This window comes from Cervus elaphus, chromosome 11 (genome assembly GCF_910594005.1).
Source record: "Cervus elaphus chromosome 11, mCerEla1.1, whole genome shotgun sequence".
Lineage (NCBI taxonomy): Eukaryota > Metazoa > Chordata > Mammalia > Artiodactyla > Cervidae > Cervus > Cervus elaphus.
The window spans coordinates 25,538,391-25,558,533 of NC_057825.1; the positions used below are offsets into that span (position 1 = coordinate 25,538,391).

Sequence of the window (20,143 nt, forward strand, 5' to 3'; positions counted from 1 at the left end):
AGATGCCAAGTAGGGGCTCCTTCTGAGCCCCCTGTGTGTGCCATCCCTCCAGTTCACATGTGCCAGCCAGACCCCATGGGAAGGACCTCACTCAGACTCTTCTGCACTGCAGATGCCTTCTGCAGTGCTTAGAGATACGGAACATACTTCATTCTCAAGTAAACAATGCTGGACTTTGGGGATAAACTTGGCAATAGTGATTAAACGGCTAACTGCTGGGAGAGACCTGGAAGCATTCCTCTCAGGTGCTGATACAAAGTAAACATATTTTTAGAATAATCTTAGTTTTGATGATAGATGATAGATGGTGCATGAAAATTTACCTTTCCAGCCCACTTGCTAAGGCAGTGTAGATAAATGCTTTGAAGCCTCTTCCACAAGAGATGGGGCAGCCTAGAGGGTTCAAAGAGTGATGGGATCAGGGTCAGAGAGCTCCCCCAAAAAACAGCTGTTCTCTAGTCACCTGCATGCCCATCTCGCCTTCCATGAATCCGGCATCCTTTCCTTGCCAAATGAAAATGCTGGAGGCTGAGGGCAGACGACTTTCTCTTCTCCTCCGCCATTCCTGCTGGCCACCATCCTCTCCTCTAGCCAAACCGCCCTGTAAGGTTCAGGTTTGACCTCCTTCTAGAAGCCTACCAGACTTTATAAGCACTGCTCCCTTATCTGATTCCCACTGTGGGCTTTGATCAACCAAAAATAACTTGAGAAAACCCCCAAAGACACCATGGGGTACTTCGGTGAGGTCAGAGAAAGTGTCTTTCACTCTTTCTTCACACCCCTTTGCCCCCATCCCCTCCCGAGGGCCTGGCTCTGGGCCTGGAACTTAACAATGTGTGTGTGGTCTTGCTTAGGTGCTGGTCTGGGACAAGTGATGGGAGAGAGGGTGCTGGGTTGGGGGCGGTTGGCAGACTGCGAGATATGGGGCGGGAATCCGAGGAACACTGGGCGCCTACAGCTCGGAGCAGCTGGCTCCGAAGAATTATTGCAAGTCTGCACAACTTAAAAATCTGCAGTTTGGGGGCGGGAGGGGGAGCGCGGGGGTGGGTCCCCGAGCATCCCATTTCGCCTCCGGGCGGTTAGCTGAGCGTCCTAGCTCAGTGCCGACGGGCCGGCGAGGCCTTCTGGCCCACACGCCGCCCTCGCCGGGGTTCTGGGTTTGTTCCGAGGCGTCTCCCTCCGAACCCCTCGTCCATCCTTCGGGAAGGGGACAGACTCGTCCTCCTTCCGCTCAGTGCACACGTCCGCCAGCTCTTCTGACTTGGTAAGTGGAGAAACGGAGCGTATAAAACAATCTTGAAGACACTGTGCACGAGTCTTCAGGCAGCGGGGCTGGTGGTAAACAGACAGGATCTGGGGCTGCTTCCTTCGCACTTTGTTTTAAAACAACTTGGGGGCCCCAGTCCTCGGGAATAAAATTCCGGCAAATTCGCAGAGCTGTGCTTGGGGGCGAAGAGGCGTTGCGGGAGCCGCCGGGCCCGTAGAGGAGGTCATCGATCTCCCGCAGGGTCAAGGTGCACCCATCCCCGGAGGGCGCGCAGGTGGGAGGCGCGGGGCGCGCTCCTGCTGCTCCCGCCCGGACCCGGCGCGCCGCCCCGGGGGTGACTCTGCACTTGGGTCCGGGCGGGGGCGCGCGCCCTGCGGGGCCGCCTCTCAGTCTATCCAACAGTCCGCTCGTCGCGCGGCCCGAGTCCCGCAGCCGGCGATCGCCCGCGGCACCGCGCCGCGCCCTCGGCCCGGAGCGCCGACTGAGAGCCTGAAGCCAGGCGGCGGGCGGAGCTGCGACCAATGGGGCGGCGGCCGAGAGGGGGGCCCCGCCCCGCCCCGCCCCGCCAGCGGCTCCCGGGCGCCTAGCTCCTGCCGGACTGGACGGACAGACCGACCGACGCGGGCCACCGGGCTGTCCTCGCCGCCGGCGCGGCGGGCGCGGGGCCGCGCGGGGACGCCTGATCGCTGCAGCGCGGGCGGGCGGCAGCGCGGAGCGGAACCAGCCAAAGGCGCCGGGACGCCTGCAGGTACTTGCTCGTGTCCCCTCCTCCCCGCGCGCTCTGGAGACTTCTCCGTGCGACCCCGCAACTTTCCCCATCGTCTGCTGCCCAGCCCCGCCGTGGCCCAGGTCACGAGTGCACGACCCCCGCAGACCTACAGCTGCAGGGAACTTGGCGTTCTGCGGGGTGCGCCTGTCTCCGGCCCGCTCCATCCTCTGGTCCCCAGAGCCCGTCGTCGCTGGACCCCTAAGGATCCGCCTGTTGCGCGAGCCGCCGGCAACCGAGACAGTGTCTGGTCCCTCGGAAAGCCGCAGGGAGGGTGTCTAGAATCCATTCTTGGGCGCCGGGTGGGGGGCGGATGGAGGCTGGAGAATCCAGGAGCGGCGTAAAGGCGGCAGTTCGCGGAGGGGCAGCCCTGGGGCGTTTCCTTAGCCGGGAAGCCGTTCCTTCTCTTCCTAGAGAAGAGGAGGAGGCGCTTTCCGGACGGCTGTAAGTGCTTCCCTGGCCGCCTGCTCCGCCTTCTTCCCTGTCATTCTTCCCTCCCCTTTGCCCCGCAGCGGTGCAGGGCGCCCCGCGACAGTTGCTGGGATGAGCGCACCCCGGGCGCAGGGCGCTGGCTCCGGTGCCGCGCTGCGCCCGGGGACTGCTGGCACGCTCCGGCTGGGAGCCGCTTGGGGCTGGCAGGGCCCTTGTCAGGTCGCCCGCCGATCGTGCGTCTGGATCAGCGGTCGTGATGGGAGTGGGTACTTCGGGGTCGCAAACTTCCATTTCCCGCGCCCGGCTGGTTGGCTGCCCGACTTCTCGAGGTGAATCGGCTGGCGAACGAGCCAGACCTGCTGGCAGGGGCCCCGGCGAGCCGGGCTGGGCGCCTTTCGCATTGCAGGGATAATTTCGAACAACCTACCCCCCGCACGCACCCCCCCACCCCCGCGCGCTTCTCCTGCTCTGCCTCTTGTGGTCTCTTTTGGGAAAGGAGCACCCTTTGCGCCATTGGTGTCTGAGCGTCTGGGCTAGGGACGTTGAGACGGTAGCCTAGCTCAGGCAACCCAGGACAGGGGTGGAGGGCAACGGAGAAGCACCTCTACCCGCCAGAATGACCCTGGAAGTCCTGGTTTGAGGCTGGGGCGTGGAGGGGGTGTTTCTCATCGCCCTCTGACTTGAGTTTTGTCTTTCATCTCACCGGCCTCCAGAGTGGGGCAGGTGAGAAAAACCAGATCAGAAACCTTCCCATCCCTTTTCAAGTATTTGCTTAAGGGATTTGCATAAGCATTCGCTTAGAACTGGGTAAGTTACCCCTTGTTGCTCCCTTTTCTGACTACTTGCAAATACCTGCCCAGGTAAACAGAATGCAAGCGTTTTCCTGAGCACCTGCCATCTTGCTAAGGGCAGATGCCCTAGTCCTTCTTTCTGCACATGTCTCAGGCTGAGAGAGGGTGGCATTGATTCTGTGGTTGAACTTGCTGTACTAGGTAGGTCTCATTCTTTACCCGGCTGATAAACTGCTTAAGGACATTGGTTCACTCATTCTGTGTTTACAAGCAGATCACTGCGGATGGGCCAGGCCTTGGTCATACGCAGTAAGGTGAAGTTTCTGCTCCTAGTTTTTTTTTTTTTTTCATTTCTCATCAGATTCCTTTCTTCTCCTGTTCTAATATTAAATTAGTCATTTCAGAACTAGGAATGATCAGTATTGGGGTAGGGAGAAGATGATCATGAAGTACTCAGAAACTCAGGATCCAGAGCTTGCTGTGAATATTTTAAGGAGACTTGCAGAATCTGTTTTGCCTCTGTTTTGTGTCTGAGCCATCATTACCTGGAAAATCAGCCTGAACAAGAAAAGCCCTTAATGAATGCAGCAAAGCTAAGATTTTGCTGGTCAAGTATGTGAGAGCAAATGGGGAGGTTGGAAGCAATCTTCGTTCTGTTCAGAAATATTAAAATATTAAAAAGCCAATGCTCTGACGCTTGAGTTTGCCAGCAAAGCACCGGCTAAGTTTTTTCTTCTTCCTTATAATTTTAAAGAAAGGGAGGGAAGAGTGGGCACTTCAGCCACCTCTTCTGTGTTCAGTGAATTTTGCCTCTCACTGTCATCCTTCAGAGACTGCCTCCCTGTTCTACCAGAGTTCTCCATCTGCCCTGTGTCTGGCATTTGGGGCTGGGATGTGTGTCACCTCTAAGAGAGCAGGCATCACAATGGTTTTCCTCCTCCTCTTTTTTTTTTTTTTTTCTCTCTTTTTTTTTTTTTAGCCATGCCTCGAGGCATGTGGGATCTTTATTCTCCAGTTCCCCAGACAAGGGGGAACCCAGGCCCGCTGCAGTGGAAGTGTGGCGTCTTAACCACTGAACTGCCAGAGAAGTCCTCTTCTTTATCCACCTGTAATGTGGGAGACCTGGGTTTAATCCTTGGGTTGGGAAGATCCCCTGAAAAAGGGAAAGACTACCCACTCCAGTATTCTGGCCTGGAGAATTCCCTGGAGTCGCAAGGAATTCCATGGGGTTGCAAAGAATCGGACACAACTGAGCGACTTTCACTTTTCATCACAATATCTATCTATATAAACAATAGCATTTATTGGCTGGATACCATATGCCAGCTACTCTGCCTGGCACTTTTCCAGGCATTATCTCATTTAATCCTCAAAACACTCCTGTTGGGAAGTGTGGCTTCCCTTCTTGGTCACAGTGTTTCTGTGGGAACCAGCAATAGATGGAGCCCCTGCAGGGGGTGCCCTGAGCTGATGGGAGACCGCAGGATGGGGCTGGATCTGAGGTTTCACTAGCAGGCAAGGACAGCTACCCAGGGAGGTTAGAGGCAGAGGGAAGGGTGGGCGTGCTTACTGTCCCTGCTGATCAGGTGTCAAAAAGGTAGATCTGCCCAAGTACCACTTGTGTGAAAAACCTACTAAGACTGGGGTCCTGGGCTCCAGCCTGATTTCTACCTGCTCATGGCTCCTAGACTTACTTTGCTTCTCATTTAGCTGTGAGGATCTTGATGCTGGACATTGTTGTTACCCTGAATGAGGCACTATGCTGAAAGCTCTTGATGCATTAACTCATTTCATCCTGATGACAACCTTACGAGATAGGCTCTTATAACACCCCATTTTTTATTTTATTGGCTTAAACAACAGAAAAAAAAAATCTTCTACAGTTCTGGAGGCTAGCAGTCCCAAATCAAGTTTGCACACAGGCAATACTTCCTCCAGAATCTCTGTGGGGAATCTGTTCTTGGCCTAGTCCAGTTTTGGGTGGCTCCAGGCATCCCTTGGCTTATTGCTACATAACTCTGATCTCTGCCCCCGTGAATCACCCTATTGTAGATGAGAAAAAAGAGACAATTGAGTATCATGTGCAAAGTCACATAGTGAGGATGATGGGAAGCTAGAATTCTGTCCCTGGCAGTCTGGCTGTGGAGCTGGAGCCACTGCTCTATTCCTTTTTGTGTATCACTGTTGCCCTGACCCTGTGCCCTGCGCTTAGTAGGACTCAGGCTGGGCTTGTTGGATGGTGACCTTGAGAGGTGGCTTGCTGTTACGAAGCAACTCTTTGGTTGCTTCTCCCCTTGAACTCCCCATCTCCCCTTCCCCTTTCTCCCCATATCCCCTTGAACAGAAACTTGAAAACTATGCTAGAAAAAATATCCTTTTTTCTTTAGCCAGTGTTATCCTCTCTCCAATGGAACTCTGCCCAGCTGGTAGGGAAAAAGGGAAACAGACCATAAAGGTCATGGGGTAGGTAAACATTATGGCTATTTCCAGAAAGGATGTTTATTATCAGTGAGAAATCCAGGAAAATCACAGGACATTGCACTTTCTGTCAAATCCATTAAAAAAGCCAGCCAGTAACCAAGTCACAAAAAGTTATTGTGTGATTACCTGATGCTGGAAAAGATTGAAGGCAAAAGGAGAAGCAAGCAGCAGAGGATGAGATGGTGAGATAGCATCACCGACTCAATGGATGTGAATTTGAGCAAACTCTCTGTGAGATGGTGGAGGACAGAGGAGCATGATGAGCTACAGTCCATTTCACAAAGAATCACTGAATACATGACTTAGTGACTCAACAACAACAATAACCACCTTGTGCCCAGTACTGCAGGCACTAAGGACAGGCAGAATCTAAGATATATTCTGCAAGCTTGAACTTACAGCGGACTTGGAGACTCAAGATTAGCACGGATAAGACAGAACCACACAAGATGCTAAATATGAGTCCTGATAAAAATCACATTGACTTTGTCATCTTGTCTAGCCTATTGCAGTTTGCAGAAACCTCACAAGGTTATCTGGAGAAGGAAATGGCAACCCACTCCAGTATTCTTGCCTGGAGCATCCCAGGGACAGAGGAGCCTGGTGGGCTGCAGTCTATGGGGTCGCACAGAGTCGGACTCGACTTAGCAGCAGCAGCGGCACACGGTTATCTCATTTCACTTCTCACAGTAATCGAGTGCAATAAGTGACAGGCTGAGGGAAGGTTAGGAAGTCCAACTTACAGATGAAAAAAATAAGGCAAAGTGAGTGAGACTTGGATTTGGCCATTTCTAGGAAATGGCATCCCAGTCCAGTATTCTTGCCCGGGAAATCTCATGGACAGAGGAGCCTGGCAGGCTCCATGGGGCTGCAAAGAATTGGACACGCCTGAGCTAGCAACACACACAGGAGTCTTCTGACTCTAGGCCATCATTTTTGTGTCTCATAAGGACAGTGGGTGGGGAGGGTCTTGGAGGAGGTGGAGTTTGAATTTCATCCTGGAGCTGGAATTTGGCTGTTACTCTTGGCTAGCTAGAATGCTTAGTTGGGGCAGGGGAGAAGAAGAAAGAACCTTTTACTGTTGTTGTTTTATTTTTGCTTTCAGTGACCTCGTAGGTGAAACTTGGAGAGAAATCACAATTGTGATGAACACAACAACAATATTTGGAGTGTGCAGTCCAGTGTAGAAGCTGGTTTAGAAAAAGTCCATCCTTGTCTTCCTTTATCATTTCTGAAGATCAGCCTTTGCAACTTTGCAACATACATCTATGTGCTATAAAAGTTAACTCCTCTTGCAAAGTTCTAAGTAGTTCCTAGATTAGTGTGTAGTATTTTTTTGTTTGTAGACAAGGGGGTCTTGCTCTCCTTGGGATCCTGCAGAGCCTTGCTTGATGTTTGTTTTTTCTTTCAAAAGTTTCTCCAGAACGTTTCTGCTTACATCCTATTGGCCAGAATTGTGTAACAGGCAGAGAAAAAAGCAGCCTTTTATTAAAAAATTAAATATAATTATTAAGCTTTTTAACTGTTGTATAGTTGATTAACAATGTTGTGTTAGTTTTAGGTGTACAGCAAAGTGATTCAGTTATACATATATATGTATCTATTCTTTTTTTAAAAATTCTTTTTCTGTTTAGGTTGTTACATAATATTGAGCAGAGTTCCTTTCTGCACCATGGTTTGTTTGGAGTAGATACCTTATAAAATTGTCTTTAATTGCACACGTGTTGGATGATAATGACCCAAGACCTCCTTTTAGCCAGTAACACTACAGATAAGCAATGCACTTCAATATTCTCGCCTGGAGAATCTCATGGACAGAGCAGCCTGGCGGGCTACAGTCCGTGGGATCCCAAAGAGTTGGACACGACTTAGCAGTATAGATAAGCAGTTAGTGCTATAGCAGCTGGCTTCAGTGTGCTTGCTGAAGTCCCCAACAAATGAAGCATCCTGCTGATGTCCTGAGCGGATCACCTGAGCCCAACTGAGCACCCAGCAGATGCTCACCCATGTTGACTTAATGATTAGCTTCTGTGGTCGTGTATCTATCCTCTTTACATACACAAATTTGCACAAGCATTTATTCAACAGGTGTTTGAGTATCTACCCTGTGTTATGTACTAGGCTGGGGCTGGTGAGGAGACAGATGTTAGACAAATGAATGCAAGACTTAAGTAGTGGCAAGAGTTCTAAAGAACTGCATCTGGGAGAGGAGCAGGGATGGGGGTGCGGGCGCTAGTTTAGGTGGGGGAGCTGGGAGGACCTTACTGAGGAAGAGACTTTTCTTTCTGAGAGGTGAAGAGGACTTTATCACATTGAAAAGGCAGAGAGAGAGATTTCCGGGCTGTGGAGGGTGTGAAGATTCTAAGACAGGAATGAACCTGGACAGTTGGAGGTACTCTAGGAGAATCAGCCAAGGTGGTGGTGGTGGTGGGGGGGTGTTCAGAGAGGAAAGCAGGGGCCAGGTCACGCTGTGCACTTAGGGCCAAGTTCAGGATCTTAAGAGTTTATCACCAGGGCTCTGGGGAGGAGTTCATGGATTTGTGGCAGGGGAGTGTCAGGAGCCAGTTTATGGTTCTAGAAGATCACCTGTGAAGGCTGTGAAAATGAGATTAGAGATGAAGAGACTGGAGAGGTTCAATAGCATGGCCATTGGGAGGCTGGTTAGAGGCATGTTGGAGAGGTGAGACTTCAAGCCAGCTGGGACTGAGCGAGAATGAATAGGGAGTGAGGAAATAGAGATCGTACAGGTGTAGGTCAGTTATGAAAGGGAACAGACACGGGGTGAGGGCAGGGGAGGCCTGGCGTCTATGTCTGTCTGTGTGGAAGGCGACTGCAGCTGAGGTTAGGGAGCTGAATCCAGCTCCTCTGTAAACCAGCGCGCACACATCTCTGAATGGGGAGTTACACAATACTAGCTTCTCTGGTGGCTCAGAGGTTAAAGTGTCTGCCTGCAATGTGGGAGACCTGGGTTTGATCCCTGGGTCGGGAAGATCCCCTGGAGAAGGAAATGGCAACCCACTCCAGTATTCTTGCCTGAAGAATCCCATGGACGGAGAAGCCTGGTGGGCTACAGTCCACAGGGTTGCAAACAGTCGGACACGACTGAGCAACTTCACTTACTTACTTAGCACTTCTAGAAGATTAGACGTTCCTCTGGCTTTGTCTCCAGTCACTGAGTAAGTTTGAGTGTGTTACTTGTCCTTCCCTGCTTTTCTCCCCACAACCTGGCAATTTTATGATTAAAAAAAATAGATGATCTTTCTACAAATATTCTTCTTCCATAGAGTCATTTAGATGTGTTAATTTGGATCATTTTTATAAATTGAATTAAGAGAACTGTGAGTGGGTATGTGGGAACATTTGTGGTGAGATTCTAAGCATTTGCTCTTTGATGATCACCAGCAAGCTGCTTTCAAATTGACTTAAATGGAAAGACATCCGTGATCAGTGTGCTGCCGGGGAGATGCGGAGCCTCTCCCAAGATGTATGGGGGCGAGGCCCGATGGGGAGCGTCAGGCATGGCTAGAAGCCAACTTTTTGCATCTCAGTGGAATCCTTCTTTACCGGGTCTTCCTCATCACATGGGACTCTTCCTCTGTACCCATGGGGATCCCGTAAAAAGATGCAAGAGAGTGACATATGGTCTATCATCTGGGAACCCACATGTAGCAGAATATGCTGGCCTGAAGATCAACAAGGAACATCACAGGGAGCCTGATGGAGTCTTGAAGAAGTGATGGACTACCCAGTGACCAATCAATCATTGAAGGGAATGACAGTATAAACAGGACCATGGAATTGAAAATTCCTCCAAAGATCAGTGAAGAGGCATCTGCCTCTTGAAGGCTGCTTTCAGTGGTGCTGACTTATATCCTGACAAATCATTAGTGTGTTCAGATGAAAGAATGCCAGCAGACTAACATTTTGGGCTTGAACATGTTTGCATTTTTTTTTTTTGCTTTCATTCTTCTGTCATCTGGTTTGGCTTTCCTAAGTCTTGATTGGCCTGCCAAGGTGAACCTAAAATCACGTGCTTGGGCTTTCCTGGTGGCTCAGGTGGTAAAGAATCTGCCTGCAATGCAGGAGACCCCAGTTCAGTTCCTGGGTTGGGAAGATCCTCTGGAGAAGGGAGGGGCTACCCACTCCAGTATTCTCCCATAGACGGAGGAGCCTGGAGGACTACAGTCCATGGGGTCGCAAAGAGTCGGACACAACTGAGTAACTAACAGTTAACACTTATGGTTTACTTAAGATTTTTTAACAAATTTATTGGCTAAAGAGATGGGAGAACTCCAGGGTTAAAGACTGTAGTTTGCAGATTTGGACTGAGAAGAGATGCCTGGATTCTGGCAAAGGTATTTCTGCGTTTTGGTCTTTGAGGTCAATAAATCATACCTTCTGGGTAGTGTTTTTCTTGTGGGTTCTTAAGATCCCAGTTTTTAAGTGTGGTACCCTCATGAGGGGGTGTCATGAGAATCCACCTGCCAATGCAGGAGATGCGGGGTGGATCCCTGGGTTGGGAAGATTCCCTGGAGAAGGAAATGGCAACCCATTCCAGTATTCTTGCCTGGAGAATACATGGACCCAGGAGCCTGGTGGGCAACAGTTCACGGGGTCGCAGAGAGTAGGACACAGCTGAGCGACTAAACAATAGCACCAGCTCATGAGGACCCTGCCCACCCTCCTCCTCTTGGTGATGAGCTCTTGCCTGGCTAAGACTTAGCCCCTCGGCTGTTTCAGGGTTGAAGCTTCTTGGTGAAGCTTGTCTCCTCATCCCTAAATGTGTAAATAAAAAGTGTCATCATGTAAGAGTGTTTATCTATCTTTGCGGAAGTATAAAAAGGTATCAGTATCCTCATACCTTCTCATCACCTCCTTAAGTCATACATCCTACGGTGTAGGCGCTCCGGATATGCAAAAATAGGAATCTCATGAAAGTTCATATGGTGCCTGAGAGCTTTACCTTTAAGCTGTTTCCCCAAGCTTCTGGATCTAATTAGAAATCAAATGTCAGCGTGGTGCCTCTTTTTGGTGATGAGCCCTGAATTCCCTTCTTCCAGCTCCTCCAGACTTAAAATGTGGAAGCTGCAGCACACTTTGCCTTCTCATCTCATGTCTTTTATTCGGGGCTTTGAAGTAGAGAGTATCCAGTAGGATGTACAGTTATGTAACGTGACCCTCACAGCTCCTGAGTTAGCTTTTACTTGCTTTTTTACCAGTTGCTTCTCTCACCCACATCAGCAGATAAGAGCTCACCAGCAAACCCTTCATTTGTAAATTAGTATCAGCAACTTGGAAATAATCCCCACTTAAATGCTATTTCTGTTGCAGGGTGGGGCTGTGTTCCCTCCCTGTTATTTGACCGGAGGGCAAACTATGGTGGAGGTAAGGAAGGTAATGGCGACCTCCTTCATGCACGCACTGCTACACTCAGCGCCCCTGACCCTGCACTAGGCCACCACTGACCCACGTCTCTGCCTGAGACTCCTGGACACTCACGGGCAAGTCTGGGTCAGTCTCTTGTGGGGTCATCGCTCCTTTCTCCTGGGTCCTGGTGCACACAAGGTTCTATTTGTGCCCTCCAAGAGTCTGTTCCCCAGTCTTGTGTAAGTTCTAGTGGCTCTATGGTGGAGTTAATGGTGACCTCCTCCAAGAGGGCTTATGCCATACCCAGCTCTACTGCACCCAGAACCCCTACCCCCACAGCGGTCCACTGCTGACCTGTACCTCCTCAGGAGACACCCAAACAAACAAACAAACAAACAAAAAAAACAGTTCTGTCTCAGTCTCTGTGGAAGCTGGAATCAAGATTGCCCGGAGAAATATGAAAAACCTCAGATATGCAGATAACACCACCCTTATGGCAGAAAGTGAAGAAGAACTAAAGAGCCTCTGGTGCTCAGTGGCTTGTCATGTCTGACTCTTTGCTACCCCATGGACTGTAGCCCACCAGGCTCCTCTGTCCATGGGCTTCTCCAGGCAAGAATACTGGAGTGGGTTGCCATGCCCTGCTCCAGGGGATCTTCCTGACTCAGGGATCGAACCCAGATCTCTTAAGGCTCCTGCATCACAGGCAGATTCTTTACTGCTGAGCCAGCTGGGAAGCCCCTAGAGCCTCTTGATGAAAGTGAAAGAGGAGAGTGAAAAAGTTGGCTTAAAGTTCAACATTCAGAAAACTAAGATCATGGCATCTGGTCCCATCACTTCATGGCAAATAGATGGGAAAACAGTGGAAACAGTGACAGACTTTATTTTTTTTTTTTGGTCTCCAAAATCACTGCAGATGGTGACTGCAGCCATGAAATTAAAAGACGCTTGCTCCTTGGAAGAAAAGCTATGACCAACCTAGACAGCTTATTAAAAAGCAGAGACATTACTTTGTCAACAAAGGTCCATCTAGTCAAAGCTATGGTTTTTCCAGTACTTATGTATGGGTGTGAGAATTGGACCATAAAGAAAGCTGAGCACCAAAGAATTGATGCTTTTGAACTGTGGTGTTGGAGAAAACTCTTGAGAGTCCCTTGGACTGCAAGGAGATCCAACCAGTCAATCCTAAAAGAAATCAGTCCTGAATATTCATTGGAAGGACTGATGCTGAAGCTGAAGCTCCAATACTTTGGCCACCTAATTCGAAGAACTGACTCATTTGAAAAGATCCTGATGCTGGGAAAGATTGAAGGCTAGAGGAGAAGGGGACGACAGAGGATGAGATGGTTGGATGGCATCACCGACTCAAGGGACAGGAGTTTGAGTAAACTCTGGGGGTTGGTGATGGACAGGGAGGCCTGGCATGCTTCAGTCCATGCCTGTAGGCCAGGCGTGCATGCTGCAGTCGCAAAGAGTTTGACACAACTGAGCAACTGAACTGAACTGAAATGCTATTAGATGTTGGGGTTAAGGTTCAGAATGCCCCATGAAGGCAGAGTTAAATCATAAGGAGTGGAACTGGAGGTGGTTTTGAGCCGTGGACATCTGGGACAGTGTGGTGTAAGCAGGAGGGGATGGAGTTGTCTCTCCAGGGTACAGGGTCCTGCCCCACACATCAATCTACATAGACACACACCCTACACACTCTAGAGGAGGAAGGGTCCCATTAGTGTGGGCTGATTAGCTGATTGGACAAAGTAGACAGATCCACAAAAAGTACAGTATCGGGTAGAGAGTTCCAGTTTTAAACATGAAAAGAGTTCTGGAGTTTCAGATGAGGTTTGCACAGTATTATGAATGCTTTTAATACTGTTGAGCTGTATACTTCAGAATGGTTGAGAGGGTAAATTTTAGGTCATGTATATTTTACCACAATAAAAAAATTAGAAAAAAAAATTGAGATTGCATTGCTGTGAAATTGCGTTTTCAAATGTTTCGGTCTCAGGACCTTTATATGCTTAAAAGGTTTTGTTTTAAGCTTTTGTTAATGTGAAAGGTGCTCAGTCGTGTTGAACTCTTTGCAACCCCGTGGACTATGTAGTCCATGGAATTCTTCAGGCCAGAATACTGGGGTGGGTAGCCCTTCCCTTCTCCAGCATAGCTTCCCAACCCAGGGATCGAACCCAGGTCTCCCACTTTGCAGGCAGATTCTTTACCAGCTGAGCCACCAGGGAAGCCCAAGAATACTGGCCTGGGTAGCCTATCCCTTCTCCAACAGATCTTCCCAACCCAGGAGTTGAACTGGGGTCTCCTGCATTGCAGGTGGATTCTTTACCAATTGAGCTACCAGGTAATGTTTATATTAGAAATGAAAATAGATACATTTCAAATTAATTATTAATTCATTTAAACTAATGATAATCTCATAACATGTTAACACAAATGGCATATTTTTATGAAAAATAACTATCTTTTTTAATTAACAAAATTATAAGTGACATTGTCTTTCACTTTTACAAATTTATTTGTCTAGATTAATAGAACACAATGGAATGCTTAGATTTGTTTCTCTGTTATGTTCTTAAATATCATATATCATCTGAAAACATAGGACACTTGCGAGAGAATGAGAAGGAAATAGGAAAATAACATCTTAGTTTATTATGAAAATAGTTTTGACCTCATGAACCCTTTAAAGAATCTTAGGAACCCCAGAGGTCCCTGACGACACTTTGAGAACTACTTGGCTGGCTTGCGTGCATGCTCAGTCATGTCCAACTCTTTGCAACCTCATGGACTGTATAGCCCACCAGGCTCCTCTGTCCATGGAATTTCCCAGGCAAGAGTAATGGAGTGAGTTGCCATTTCCTCATCCAAGGATCTTCCTGACCTGAGGATCGAACTCACATCTCCTGCACTGGCAGGTGGATTCTTTACCACTGAGCCATCGGGGAATCACTTGAGAACTACTGCTACAGAATAAATCCCCAGCCAATTAACTTTTGGTTATGTTATATGTTTTTGTTTCTTTTCGTGTCATACTGTCTGATTTAGGACCTCCACAATTCCCTGTATTGTTTATCTATGATTTCAAGTGAAAAAACTAGGTGGCTCCTGAAAAAGAGAAGTATCATATCATTTGTTGTTTTCAAGCGTGCATTCCTGTTTACTGTGGAGTGAGGACTTCTGCTTAGAAGGTCAGGAAGAAAGTCTGCACTGGTCCAGAGATGGTGCTGAAAGCCATCTCTGGGGCTCTGTCCACATCACTGCTGTGCTTGCCGGAGGGCTTGGGGTCTCTCCTTTTCTTCCATCCTGTTCTACCCCACCTTGTTCTTCCTTGTATGGAAAACTTTGAAACTCAGAGAGAAATGAGCACCCTTAGGATATAGACTGGAGAAAGGAGAGGTGTGCAAATTAATTTTAATAAGTCAAATTGAAAACTCTTTTTTAACTCACTTTTTAATGCAACAGTAACAATAACAATTGATGAAAGCAACCACAGGATTGGAGACAATATTTGCTCTACCCATATGTGACAAAAGAAATTCTAGGGCATTTTAGGAATTTTTAATTTCTATGCTAGTCTACAGTTTGAATTTGTGACAGGTATACATGATCATAGGGCTTCCCTGGTGACTCAGATAGTAAAGAATCTGCCTGAAATGTAGGAAACACAGTTTTAATCCCTGGGTTGGGAAGATCCCTTGGAGAAGGGAATGGCAACCCTCTTCAGGATTCTTGCTTGGAGAATTCCAAACTGGGGCTTCCCAAGTGGCCCTAGTGGTAAAGAACCCTTATACAGAGTGAAGTAAGCCAGAAAGATAAAGAACATTACAGCATACTAACACATATATATGGAATTTAGAAAGATGGTAACGATAACCCTATATGCAAAACAGAAAAAGAGACAGAAATACAGAACAGACTTTTGAACTCTGTGGGAGAAGGTGAGGGTGGGATGTTCAAAAGAACAGCATGTATACTATCTATGGTGAAACAGATCACCAGCCCAGGTGGGATGCATGAGACAAGTGCTCCGGCCTGGTGCACTGGGAAGACCCAGAGGAATCGGGTGGAGAGGGAGATGGGAGGGGGGATCGGGATGGGGAATAAGTGTAAATCTATGGCTGATTCATATCAATGTATGACAAAACCCACTGAAATGTTGTGAAGTAATTAGCCTCCAACTAATAAAAAAATTAAAAAAAAAAAAAAAAAAAAGAACCCATATGCCAATGCAGGAGATGTAAGAGACGCAGATTTGATCAGTGCGTTGGGACATTCCCCTGGAGCAGGAATGGCAACCCTCTATAGTATTCTTGCCTGGCGAATCCTGTGGACAGATGAGTCTGGCAGGCTATAGTCCATAGGGTCACACAGAGTTGGACATGACTGAAGTGACTTAGCATGAACGCATATGATCAAAGGGAAGAGTTTATAATCAAATATGGGGATCTCTATGTTGTTGGCATTTTTGTTATTTGAGTGTTAAGTATTTACTCAAGGGTTGGCAAATATTTTCTATGAAGGGCATGATAGTAGTATTTTAGAATTTGAGGACCGTGCATTTTTGGTTATATCTATAAGTGGTCCTGACATGATATTTTGATTTACTGTTTTTCAACTTGATGATGGTGTGAAAGCAATACACACTCAATAGAAACTATACTTTGAATTTTGAATTCTGTCTTTTTTCTAGGCTCAGGATATGCCATTAGATTCTTTCTCATGATGTTGGGCAGTGGGAGCCAGCTGCAGCTCCCACTCAGTCACGTGATTCTGACTCGCATCCCCTGGGGATCTCATTATTTTATAATTTTTTTATATTGATAAAGTTTGGAGTGAGTCATAGTGGATAGTTCTGGGCAAAGCGTTAAAAAAAAAAAAGTCCTCCCAGCTTGGTTTCCAGGAGCTGGATGTGGATATTTGTGAAACATAAAAACATTTTTTCTCCCTTCCAAATAATGGATTAGATGTTACATAAACCATCATATTTAAAATGTTAAGTGAAACTTCTTTTTTCACTCCATGAAATAAATAGTCTCTGTGACAGCTTACTACAGCAACAGACATTTGGCTGTCTCAGAGTTTTGTTGTAAATATGTTGAGGATTTATGATTTAGCAAAATCTGTGACTCCTAGCAGCAATAGATGCTTTTCTACAATACTTTGGAAAGACCTTGATGTATCAGGGGCACAGACTAGGCAGAAATGATAGTTTGGTCAAACATTCTCATCCCATATCCTGGAGCCTCCAGGGAAGACTGTATGGTGTGAAGGCACCCTCCAAGCAGGCTTCTCCACTCTTGAGCAGGAAAATCCTTGTTTTTTTACCGTTAGGTGGAACATTCGTTAGTCAGGATCCCACCAGACTTCTCCCACTTGCCTGCCGTGTTTTGGGTGATGATATCACTGTGTGTCGGTGATATTGCTGAGAAGTACAGACCTGTAAGCCCCGAGCATGGTGCCTGTGTAGCTAGAGATGTGTGCGTGCACGTATGTGCAGTCCTCACAAGAGAGTGTCCTGAAGAGATGACTCTGGAGCTCATTTCTGGAAGGCCAAACAGGAATTAACTGAAAAAGGAGAGAACCAAGGGGATAACTTCAGTGAGATTTGGGAAAGAGAGTATACCGCATAGCTGGGGATGGGAAGGAATATGTCTTGGCCCAGGAAGAGGGTTGGAAGTAGATGGGTAGAGACAGTGGTCAGAGATACAGGCAGGAATGTTCTGGCTTTGACATCTGTGGAAAGGAATTTGAACTCTGTCCCGAACATCACACTGAGGAGCTACTGTAGGTTTATGGAAAGTGTAGACACGTTCTGACCCTTAGTTTTGAAAAGTCTCTGGCTGCCTGTGGAGAGGGAAGGGGTGTTAGTGAGAAGCAGGGGAGAGATGATGTCACTGACTTGACTACAAGTGGAATTTGGGGCATTAGAGAGGGACCTCAGTCACCCACAGAGGTAATCTGACCTGTTCCTTGAGACCTGAAATCCCTTAGACTTCTACAGTATTCATGTCATTGTTGTTTAGTCTCTCAGTCCTGTCCCACTCTTTGTGACCCTACGGACTGTAGCCCACCAGGCTTCTCTGTCCATGGGATTTCCCAGGCAAGAATACTGGAGGGGGTTGTCATTTCCTCCTCCAGGGGATCTTCCCACCCCAGGGATTGAACCCAAGTCTCCTGCATTGGCAGGTAGCTTCTTTACCACTGAGACACCAGGGAAGCCTGAACATTTTTCATCCTCGTATTTAGGTTCTAAGGTCAAGAATAGAGAACTCTGGGGGAAAGTTGAATGGAATTTTCAGCCACACATCACTTTCCTCTTCCTGCAGCCCTCTAATTTCCTTTGGGTAATTATTCCTCCCTGTGTGGTTGTTGTCTTGGTGGGATGGTGGGTGTTAAGGATTCCCCTGAGATTCCTTCTGCCCCAGTCCAGCCATGGGATGGACAGACAGTTCGCCCAGCTTTTCAGGCGTCTGTCAGTGGAGGGACTGAAGGGTGGAGGATTCCACTGGTGTACTCCTTGCTCTCCCTGACCAGACCTCTTCTGTCAGCTGTTTCTGTCTCCATGTCCTTCAGAAGTGCCCCGGCTCCTATCTGTTGCCACGTGTGGATCTTCAGGCTTCTCTTTGGCCCAGAGAGCTTCAGAGAGCCTTCTGACGGACACAGATTGGATTTATTAGTGAGCCACCCCAGTTATTGTTGTTTGTATCCAAAGAGCCCTTGGTGTTGTGAGAAGTGTCTAGAGGCCTCACTTCATACCTGAGCACGAAGACTAACCTCACAGCATTTCCTACTGGTTTTGAAAGGGGAACAGGGCAAATGCAAGAACGGTGTTGGCTGGAAGTGAGTGAGGGGTGTACTGAAAGAGACACAGGAGACTAAAGGCCTGCCGGTGAGTTTTGCTGATCTTTCATTGTTGCTGTGAGTGAACCTGATGCAGGTGTGTCTACCTGGGGGGCTGGGGTGGGGGTCAAAGTAGTATCAAAGAGATGGGTCAGTCCCTGTGTACTTAGAATTCCAGGTCTTACTCAGATGACACTCAGGGCTCTGGCAATGCTTAATGCTAGAATAATAAGTATTTATATAGTGCTGTTCTTAGGTGGTGCAATGGTAAAGAATACACCTGTCAATGCAGGAGATATGGGTTTGATCCCTGGGTGGGCAAGATCCCCTGGAGAAGGAAATGGCAGCCCACTCCAGTATTCTGGCCTGAAAAATCCCTGGACAGAGGTGCCTGGTGGGCTGCAGCCCATGGGGTCATGAAAGAGTCAGACATGACTGAGCATGCATGGCCTTGGTCTTAGATTAAGTTTTGGGCAGATTCAGACTCAAGCAGTGTGGATCCAGAGTTTATCCTGAAGGCCAAGGGAGCCATCAGAGCGTGTTAAGGTTGTGCATTTTATTTATTTATCTATCTTTTTTCCTGTTTTTTTTTTTTTTTTTAATTTAAATTGGAGGATAATTGCTTCACGATGTTGTGTTGGTTTCTGCTACACGTGAATCAGCTGTAAGTGTACATATGTCCCCTCCCTCTTGAACTCCCCTCCCCTCCCTCCCATATCCCACCCCCTTAGCTTGTCACAGAGCACCAGTCTGAGTTCCCTGTGTTATACAAGGCTGTGCCTTTTAGAAGGTGGCTTTAGCTTGGATGGGAGAGTGAATTTGAGAGTAGAGAATGTGGACAGGCCTGGGGTGGGGAGGGCAGTCAGAGGTCCATTGAGTAAACCATGGGGAACACTGTGTGTCTGAATTGAAGCGGAGGCAGAAGAGAGAGGGGAAGGAAAGGGACTTGAGAGATGTTTGGGAACAGAGGATGAAGGGAAAGTGTACACGTGTTTTATTTCAAGGGCCCATTAGGACATTCGAATGGATATATCCAGGAGGCATTTCCGTTAATCCACCAGGTAGAGGGGGCTCTGGGCTGGAGATCCACACCTGGGCTCTTGAGTCGAGTTAAATTTTCAGGGAGAAGAACCTGAAGCAAGATGAGAAACCCACAGGATGGGGGAAATGACACAAATTTGAGGTCCATAGGCTGTATCCAGGCTATAGATCTGTTGATTTGGCTTATGGTACTAAAACATTAACCATGAAATTGATGACATTGAAAAAGTTGGGAAAGTTCCCGTAAAAATAAGATTAATGGATATCCTTGACAGTGTGGGGTCATCTGGCCACCTGATGCTCACAGATGAGGGGCAGTGATCCTTTTCTGGCAGGACTGGTGCTCTCCAGGTTGTCACAGTGGCCAGATGACCTCCTTTCTCATCTTACCTAGTTCCTGCAGCTATGTTATTTTGTGAACTCAGATTTAAGGTTCGGGAAGAGGAAGCAGAGTCTCATAGGAAACCAAGAATAAGTAGCCAGAGATGTGGCGTCAGTGAACTGCAAGGGCCGGGAGGTGGGCAGTGACAAATGCCTTAAACAAGCAAGTCACACAGAGATGGGACGTGAACTTCGGCTTTGGTTGTCTGGAGGTGTGTTTAGCAAAACACTTAGCATTAGGGCAAGTATTGTAGGAGAAGGAAGGATGAGTGTAAAAACTGTTTTCTAGAAGCTGTGTTGCAAGGAGGAATTTGGAAGATTTTTTTGTATTTTATTTATTTATTTATTTGACTGCTCCTGGTCTTAGTCACAGGGGATCTAGTTCCCTGACCAGGGATTGAATCCGGGCCCCCTGCTTTGGGAGTGTGGAGTCTTACCCACTGGACCACCAGGGAAGTCCCTATTTTGTGTAAATTTTTAATATGTGAGTGACTTGAGCATGTCTGTATAAGGATGTATGTGATAAAAAATAGTACTTCCTTTATTTGTCCTTGACTTACCTTTTATAATTACAAGAAGTCCAGTCCTACTTTGCCTGGTTGGCAGATTATCCTACTAGAAGAAGGTTGTTCTTATTAAAACCACATGCTCCTGGTGTGTAGCATGGAGTGAGGTGTTTTATATATCTATGAAGATAGTGCTGTGAGCTTCAGACTTTATCAATATTAAAGGCAGCTTTGCTATTTTAATAGGTAAGCAGCAAAGCCT

General features: G+C 47.7%; 1 protein-coding gene across 4 annotated transcripts in view; it reads left to right on the forward strand.

The window, feature by feature from the left end:
- The first annotated feature begins 830 nt into the window (after positions 1-830).
- The window catches only part of KCNS3 (potassium voltage-gated channel modifier subfamily S member 3), a 47,921-nt gene continuing 28,608 nt past the window's right edge, over positions 831-20,143 (forward strand). For 2 of the 4 annotated variants that reach the window (XM_043917738.1, XM_043917739.1), the window contains exon 1: positions 1,883-2,015. The gene's annotated coding sequence lies outside the window, so the exon portion shown is untranslated. Of the gene's footprint in view, positions 1,265-1,882; positions 2,016-2,600; positions 2,795-20,143 lie in introns of those variants that run through there. The other 2 variants (XM_043917741.1, XM_043917740.1) reach the window with 2 other exon arrangements.